Here is an 8672-nt window from a genome sequence, read left to right as displayed (position 1 = left end):
CTTCATCTTCCTCTTCTTCTTCTCTCCCTTGCTGGTAGTGGTGATGATGGTGGGGGAGGAAGGGAGAGCGACGAGAGAGGAGGGAGAGAGAGCTCTGGCTCCAAGACACGGATTTTTATTGACAAATTTCCCAATGATCACAAAACACAAACCTGAACCATTTCTCCTTAACCTGTTAGAATTGGGGTTCTCCAATATAAACGCTTGTCTAACTTGTGCACATCACCTTTGTTTTCTCCCTGTACAATATAAGAATGATTTTAACTCTATTTTTATTTTGTCTAGAACTGTGGTTTTAAGCTCTCAATGCAGCTTGTTTTTAGCACCAGACTCTAAGACTTTTATTTTGAGGCACTTAAGACATATTTCTACATACTTCAAACTAAGATTTATACTTCTACTTCATATCGATGCAAGTTAATATTACTACTTACCTAAACTAAAGGTTCGACCTCGATTTCATATTTCCGTGGCTTAATGTATTTTATTTCTCAGAAGTTTTTTAATTTGAATTTGTCATTCTGCCCTCTCTCAAAGGGACTGAGAGATGCTTCTGTGTCACACATTGCAACTACTGGGAATGGGGACTGGGAGTTGGGATCGGGAATGGAAAGAGGAACAGGGAATGGGACACGGAATATGGAAATAGCAATTGGGGAGAGAATATGGGATGGGGATTTAGAAGATGGGACAGGGAATGGAAATTGGAATACGGGAATGGGATTGGGAATAGGAAATGGAAATGTTGTACATACATATCTGTGAGAGCTTCCTGTCAAATCCTTATCCTTCCCAACACACAGGGAATATGGGACTGGGAATATGGGAACGACAACCGGGCAGAGAATACGGGACAGGGAGAGGGAAGGAGAGCGGGAATGGGAATTGGACTGGGATGGGAGGCAGGAGGATGTGGAGCCCCCAGCCAGGTGTCTTCCCAACACGGATCAGCGGCACCAGGGCTCAGCGGGGCTCTGCCCACCGGGGGTCACTGGGGATCATCCAGCGCGGATCCTGCCCTGGGGGATGGAGCTGGAGCGGCGCACGGAGCTCTTCCCGCACTCGGGGCACTCGCAGGGCTTCTCTCAGTGGAGACTCCGTTGGTCTCTGGTCAAGTGAGAGCTCTGTGAGAAGCTCTTCCCACACTCGGGACACTCATATGGTCTCTCCTCGGTGTGGATGCGCCGGTGGGTGACAAGGGTTGAGTTTTGCTTGAAGCACATCCCGCAGTCAGGACACTCATAAGGCCTCTCATCCGTGTGAGAGTGCTGGTGCCTGCTGAGATCGGAACTGGTCTGAAACCTCTTCCAGCATTTATCACACTCGTAGGGACTCTCCCCAGTGTGGGTGCGCCGGTGCCTGGCAAGGTGTGAGTTGAGCTTGAAGCCCTTCCCACATTCAGGACACTCATAAGGCCTCTCATCCTTGTGAGTGCGGTAGTGCTCGAGGAGATTGCTGCTGGTCTGAAACCTCTTCCTGCATTTATCACACTCGTAGGGCCTCTCCCCAGTGTGGCTGCGACGGTGGATCATGAGAATGGAGCGGTGCTTGAAGGCCTGCCCACAATCAGGACACCTGTAAGGCCTCTCATCTGTGTGAGTGCGATAGTGTTTGAGGAGACAGGCTCTTCGCAGAAAGGTCTTCCTGCATTTATCACACTCGTAGGGTCTCTCCCCAGTGTGGATCCTCCGGTGCAGATTCAGGTTTGAGCTCTGGCTGAATCTCTTCCCACACTCCCCACACTCGTAGGGCCGTTCCCCCGTGTGGACTCTCTGGTGTTGGGTCAGTTCTGATCTCCACCTGAATCCCTTCCCACACTGAGAGCACTTGTGGGGCTTCTCCCCACGGTGAAGCTGCTCACACAGCCCCAGCTCCGAGCTCCGGCCGCCTCCCCGGCCCGGGCTGGCTCTTTCCTGCTGGGATCCCCGGGCTGTGCGTTTGCAGCCCCTCCTGCTGCAGGATCTGTGGGGCTTTTCCTCCCCGTTGCATTCCTGCGCTGTGGAGCCGCTGCAAACGGCCTCTTGCCCGAGGCTGTGCCGCGGGGATTTGTCCTCCCTGCTGGCCGTGCTCAGCTCCTTGTCTGGGGGAGGAAGGACAAGGACACGATGGGATTTGCCTCCGTGCCACAGGCAAGGGCAAGGAGATCCCCCCAGGGCTGTGCTGCAGCCGGGGCCGTGCTGGGCTGGGAGATGGAGCAGGACACAGGGGGAAAGGGGCACTGACTTCCTCCTCACCTGCCTGTGGTTCCCGGGATATCAACATCTTCCTCATGGCCTATTCCTCCTCCTCAATGCATCCAAGATTTGGGAAATCCTGGTTTGGGGGAAAACAAGGGCTGAGCACGTTGGGTTTGATGGTGGCGCTGCCCGAGCGCAGCTGGAGAAGTCAGCGCCCCTTTCAGCCTCGGTGGCCCGGAGCCCGCTCAGCACCGAGCTCCCGCAACCCTCCAGGCTGCCGGGGGTCCCCCGGCTCAGGGATCGCTCTCGGGCGCTCTCCCCGCTCCGGGGCTCCCGCCTTCCCCCCTGGCTCTGCCGGGGATCCCCAGAGCCGATATCGCCCCCTCCCCGCCGCTACCGGGCGATCGCCACGCGGCACCGCCAAGATCCCGCCAGGGCCATTCCCGCCTCGGCTTTGGGTTCCGGCAACATCCGAACATCCCCTGAAGCGCAAAATAAAACCCTCCCGGAGCCCCACACGATGGATTTGGGGCGAGCTCCCCCTCCCCGCTCACCTGCGGGTTTTTGGGGGGCGATGCTGCCGCACCCGGGGGAAGCTGTGCTCTGTGCGGCCGGGCGGCAGAAGCGCCTGGCTCCAAAATCGCTCCTCCTCTTCCTGCCGCTCCTCCCGTGTCCCTCCTCTTCCTCCCGCTGCTGCTCTTCCTTCTCTTCCCGCTCCTCCTCTTCCTCCCGGTTTTCCTCCACTTCCAGCCCGGCCCGGGCAGGTGCCGACACCCAAAAGCAGCCGCGCTCTGGCCCGGGCGGTGTGGGAGCGGCTGCGACCCGCGCGGCGCTGCGAGTGATACTGGGAGCGCTGGGAATGACACGAAGAGCAGCGGCAGCGATGCTGAGAGCCCCGGGCAGGAACTGGGAGCGCTTTCCCTGCCAGTGCCGCTCTTACTGGGAGCGCTGGGAGGGAACTGGGAGCAAAGAGCGCCCGGCCATGAGCGCAGCTGGCGCTGGGCGGGGCCAGAGGGCGTGGTTATGCAAATCAGGGAGCGACCGCGCGCTGGGATTGGTGGGCGGGAGGGGCGCGGGGTTGCCGCGGTCACGTGAGCGCCGTGCGGGGAACGGAGCGATGGCGGCGGCGTCCGGTGAGAGGGGACAGGGAGCGGAAATGGGGACAGGGATCGGGAATGGGGACAGGGAATGGGAATGGGGACAGGGAGCGGGAATGGGGTCAGGGAATGGGGACAGGGAATGGGAATGGGACAGGGAGCGGGAATGGGGACAGGGAACGGGAATGGGGACAGGGAATGGGGACCGGGAACGGGCACAGGGACCGGGAATGGGGACAGGGAACGGGAATGGCTACAAGGAGCGGGAAAGGGGACAGGGAATGGGAATGGGGACAAGGAATGGGAGCGAAAAGGGGGACAGGGAACGGGAATGGGGACAGTTAAAGGGAATGGGGACAGGGAACTGGGATGGGGACAGGGAGTGGGAAGAGGGACAGGGATCGGGAATATGGGACCGAGACCTTTATTGAAACCGGGAATACTGAAGACGAACGGAGAACCGGCACCGGGAATTGGCACTGGAAACTGGAATGGGGACAGCGACTGTGACTGTGGGACAGGGAATTCGGAAAGGGACCGGGATTTGAGGATTGGCACCAATACCGAAAATGGGACCGGGAATGGGGAAAGGGAACGAGATTGGGACTGGGCAGGGAATTAGGACTGAGTGCAGCAATTCCGGACCTGGAGTGGGAACGGGGACCGGGACTGCGGGACTCTGAGCCAGAATACGTGACAGGGACGAGGAGCAGAACCGGGAATAAGGACAGGGAACGGGAATGGGACCGGCTGTGGGGATTGGTTGTGGCTTTAGATCTGCCAAGAGAAGAGCAGCTGCTGTAAAGTTGTTTCTGGGAAAGGCACGTCAGGCTCCAAAGGCAAAGAGCCCAAGGCTCTCCAGTCCCTCTTCAATCTCTGCCACAAAGTCCCGATGGAAGCAGGAGCAGCTCTCTGCTGCAAGAGGTCGAAGCTGCGGCCTGGTGCAGAGTCTCCAGAGGCAGATGCTCCCTGGCCTTTTGTCAGGGTCCACACCACATGTGGAGTCCTGGTGGGTTCTTTTAGGGATCTCAACGCACAAAAGACAAAGCAGGGGACAAACCCAGTTAACTTTTGCAAAAGATGCACTTTTATTTAGTGCCAACAAAATGCGATAGAGGGACAGAGAGAAAAAGAGAGAGAGAAAAGGGGTTGGGATTAGAGCTACCAAGACGGGCAGACAATCCTCGTGGAACCAGCCAATAGATGTCCATTCCCGTCCGGGGAGATTTCGGGGGTTTTAGTTTGAGGGTGTCTTTTATAGTCTTTTCCATGGTGTCGGGCAACTGGCCAAAAGGTGGGGAGACTTATGGACTATTGTATGTGGAGATCGTTGCTCCAAGAAGCAGGTGGAAACAGGACACTGAGCAAGTGGCCTGGGTGGGAGCAGTGCACCATGGCAAGCTCCAGGCACACAGGAGCAGTGCACCATGGCAAGCTCCAGGCCCACAGGAGTAGTGCACCATGGCAAGCTCCAGGCACACCAACAGTCCTTGTGACCAGTTCTGCAGCAAGTCGCCTGTGTAGGAGCAGCACACCGTGACCAGTTCATTGTTCTCACACCTGTGGGAGCAGATCAGCCCTGGTTGGGATGGGCACCACCTGAGAACAGTCACTTGGCATTCTTCTCTTCCCTTGGCATTCCTCTCTTCCCTTGGCATTCCTCTCTTCCCTGGCCAGCACCTTTACACTGTAGTTCTTTAGGCCTCAGGTGAGGGTCGTTGGGCAGAACATGTGAGAGGCTTTTAGATGGACTCTTACACCTTTCTTCTTCTCTTCTTTCATCTTCTTCTTCTCTCCCGTGCTGGTAGTGGTGATGATGATGGTGGGGGAGGAAGGAAGAGCGACAAGAGAGGAGGGAGAGAGAGCTCTGGCTCCAAGACACGGATTTTTACTGACAAATTTCCCAATGATCAAAAAACAGGAACCTGATGCATTTCTTCTAAACCTGTTAGAATTGGGGTTCTGTAATACAAAAGATAACATAAACTTGTGCACAGGTGGTGTTTGTTCCATCTGAAGAATACAAGCAAAGTTCTTACTGTATTTTTATTCTCTCTAGAGCTGTGGTTTTGAGCTCTCACTGCAGGTTATTTTTCACGCCAGATTCTAAGGCTTTTACTTTTAAGGCACTTCAAACATATTGTTACTTACTTCAGACTAAGATTTATATTTCTACTTTGTATGTATGCAAACTAGTATTTCTACTTAGAAACAAAAGCACAGACCTCTATTTCATTTCTGTGTGGCACAATGTAGTTTCATTTCTCAAAAGGTTTTTAATTCCTGCATTCTGTACTCTATTAGAGGGACTCAGAGAGGCTTCTGTGTTCCCCAGTCCCACATCCAGGAATGGGGAAAGGGACAAGGGAACAGGAAAGGAAACAGGAACAGGGAATGGGAGTGTGGGAACCGGACAGGGAATATGGAAATAGCAATTGGAGAGAGAATATGGAATGGGGATTTAGAAGATTGGAAAGGGATTGGAAATTGGAATACGGGAATGGGATTGGGAATAGGAAATGGAAATGTTGTACATACATATCTGTGAGAGCTTCCTGTCAAATCCTTATCCTTCCCCACACACAGGGAATATGGGACTGGGAATATGGGAAGGACAACCGGGCAGAGAATACGGGACAGGGAGAGGGTAGGAGAACGGGAATGGGAATTGGACTGGGATGGGAGGCAGGAGGATGTGGAGCCCCCAGCCAGGTGTCTTCCCAACACGGATCAGTGGCACCAGGGCTCAGCGGGGCTCTGCCCACCGGGGGTCACTGGGGATCATCCAGCGCGGATCCTGCCCTGGGGGATGGAGCTGGAGCAGCGCACGGAGCTCTTCCCGCACTCGGGGCACTCGCAGGGCTTCTCTCAGTGGAGACTCCGTTGGTGTCTGGTCAAGTTACAGCTCTGTGAGAAGCTCTTCCCACACTCGGGACATTCGTAGGGTCTCTCCCCAGTGTGGATGCGCTGGTGGGTGACAAGGGTTGAGTTTGCTTGAAGCACATCCCGCAGTCAGGACACTCATAAGGCCTCTCATCCGTGTGAGTGCGATAGTGCCTGATGAGATGGGAGCTGGTCTGGAACCTCTTCCTGCATTTATCACACTCATAGGGCCTCTCCCCAGTGTGGCTGCGCCGGTGGGCAGCAAGGGCAGAGTTTTGCTTGAAGCCCTTCCCACAGCTGGAGCAGGAGAACGGTCTCTCATCCCTGTGAATTCGATAGTGCTCGAAGAGACTGGAGCTGGTCTGAAACCTCTTCCTGCATTTATCACACTCGTAGGGTCTCTCCCCAGTGTGGGTGCGCCGGTGGGTGACGAGGTGTGAGTTGATCTTGAAGCCCTTCCCACAGTCAGGACATTCATAAGGCCTCTCATCCTTGTGAGTGCGATAGAGCTTGAGGAGACTGGAGCTGGTGTGAAACCTCTTCCTGCATTTATCACACTCATAGGGTCTCTCCCCAGTGTGGATCCCCTGGTGCACAGACAGGCCTGAGCTGCGGCTGAATCTCTACCCACACTCCCCACACTCGTAGGGCCGTTCCCCCGTGTGGACTCCCTGGTGTTTGGTCAGTTCTGATCTCCACCTGAATCCCTTCCCACATTCCGAGCGCTTGTGGGGCTTCTCCCCACGGTGAAGCTGCTCACGCAGCCCCAGCTCCGAGCTCCGGCCGCCTCCCCGGCCCGGGCTGGCTCTTTCCTGCTGGGATCCCCGGGCTGTGCGTTTGCAGCCCCTTCTGCTGCGGGATCTGCGGGGCTTTTCCTCCCCGTTGCATTCCTGCGCCGTGGAGCCGCTGCAAACGGCCTCTTGCCCGAGGCTGTGCTGCGGGGATTTGTCCTCCCTGCTGGCCGCGCTCAGCTCCTTGTCTGGGGGAGGAAGGACAAGGACACGATGGGATTTGCCTCCGTGCCACAGGCAAGGCCAAGGAGATCCCCCCAGGGCTGTGCTGCAGCCGGGGCCGTGCTGGGCTGGGAGATGGAGCAGGACACCGGGGGAAAGGAGCACTGACTTCCTCCTCACCTGCCTGCGGCTCCCGGGACATCGACATCTTCCTCACAGCCTTCTCCTCCTCCTCAATGCATCCAAGGTTTGGGAAATCCTGGTTTGGGGGGAAAACAAGGGCTGAGCGCGTTGAGTTTGATGGTGGCGCTGCGCGAAGGCAGCTGGAGAAGTCAGCGCCCCTTTCAGCCTCGGGGGCCCGGAGCCCGCTCAGCACCGAGCTCCCGCACCCCTCCAGGCTGCCGGGGGTCCCCCGGCTCCGGGTTTGCCCCTGGGCGCTCTCCCCGCTCCGGGGCTCCCGCCTTCCCCCCCGCCTCTGCCGGGGATCCCCAGAGCCGATATCGCCCCCTCCCCGCCGCTACCGGGCGATCGCCACGCGGCACCGCCAAGATCCCGCCAGAGCCATATTCCCGCCTCGGCTTTGGGCTCCGGCAACGTCCGAACATGCCCCGAACCGCAAAATAAAACCCTCCCGGAGCCCCCCACGATGGATTTCGGGCGAGCTCCCCCTCCCCGCTCACCTGCGGGTTTTTGGGGGGCGATGATGCCGCACCCGGGGGAAGCTGTGCTCTGTGCGGCCGGGCGGCAGAAGCGCCTGATTCCAAAATCGCTCCTCCTCTTCCTGCCGCTCCTCCCGTGTCCCTCCTCTTCCTGCCGCTGCTGCTCTTCCTTCTCTTCCCGCTCCTCCTCTTCCTCCCGCTCCTCCTCCGCTTCCAGCCCGGCCCGGGCAGGTGCCGACACCCAAAAGCAGCCGCGCTCTGGCCCGGGCGGTGTGGGAGCGGTTTCGACCCGCGCGGCGCTGCGAGTGATACTGGGAGCGCTGGGAATGACACGGAGAGCAGCGGCAGCGATGCTGAGAGCCCCGGGCAGGAACTGGGAGCGCTTTCCCTGCCAGTGCCGCTCTTACTGGGAGCGCTGGGAGGGAACTGGGAGGAAAGAGCGCCCGGCAATGAGCGAAGCTGGCGGTGGGCGGAACCAGAGGGCGTGGTTATGCAAATCAGGGAGCGACGGCGCGCTGGGATTGGTGGGCGGGAGCGGCGCGGGGTTGCCGCGGTCACGTGAGCGCCGTGAGGGGAACGGAGCGATGGCGGCGGCGTCCGGTGAGAGGGGACAGGGAGCGGGAATGGGGACAGGGAATGGGAATGGGGACAGGGAGCGGGAATGGGGACAGGGAATGGGGACAGGGAACGGGAATGGGTACAGGGAGCGGGAATGGGGACAGAGAATGGGAATGGGGACAGGGAATGGGGACAGGGAGCGGGAATGGGGACAGGGAATGGGAACGGGGACAGGGAGCGGGAATGGGTACAGGGAATGGGAATGGGCTTAGCGACCGGGAATGTGGACAGAGAATGGGAATGGGGACCAGGAATGGGTGCGAGAAGGGGGACAGGCAGCGGGAA

The 8672-nt window shown here is 57.9% G+C and overlaps 1 pseudogene; it reads right to left on the bottom strand.

Moving 5' to 3' along the window:
- Positions 1–621: 621 nt before the first annotated feature.
- Positions 622–7318, bottom strand: LOC130262639 (zinc finger protein 345-like; annotated as a pseudogene).
- Between the last annotated feature and the right edge of the window lie 1354 nt (positions 7319–8672).

The sequence above is a fragment of the Oenanthe melanoleuca genome, chromosome 25 (genome assembly GCF_029582105.1).
Source record: "Oenanthe melanoleuca isolate GR-GAL-2019-014 chromosome 25, OMel1.0, whole genome shotgun sequence".
In the NCBI taxonomy this organism is placed as follows: Eukaryota; Metazoa; Chordata; class Aves; order Passeriformes; family Muscicapidae; genus Oenanthe; species Oenanthe melanoleuca.
This window is presented reverse-complemented; position numbering and strand designations above follow the sequence as displayed.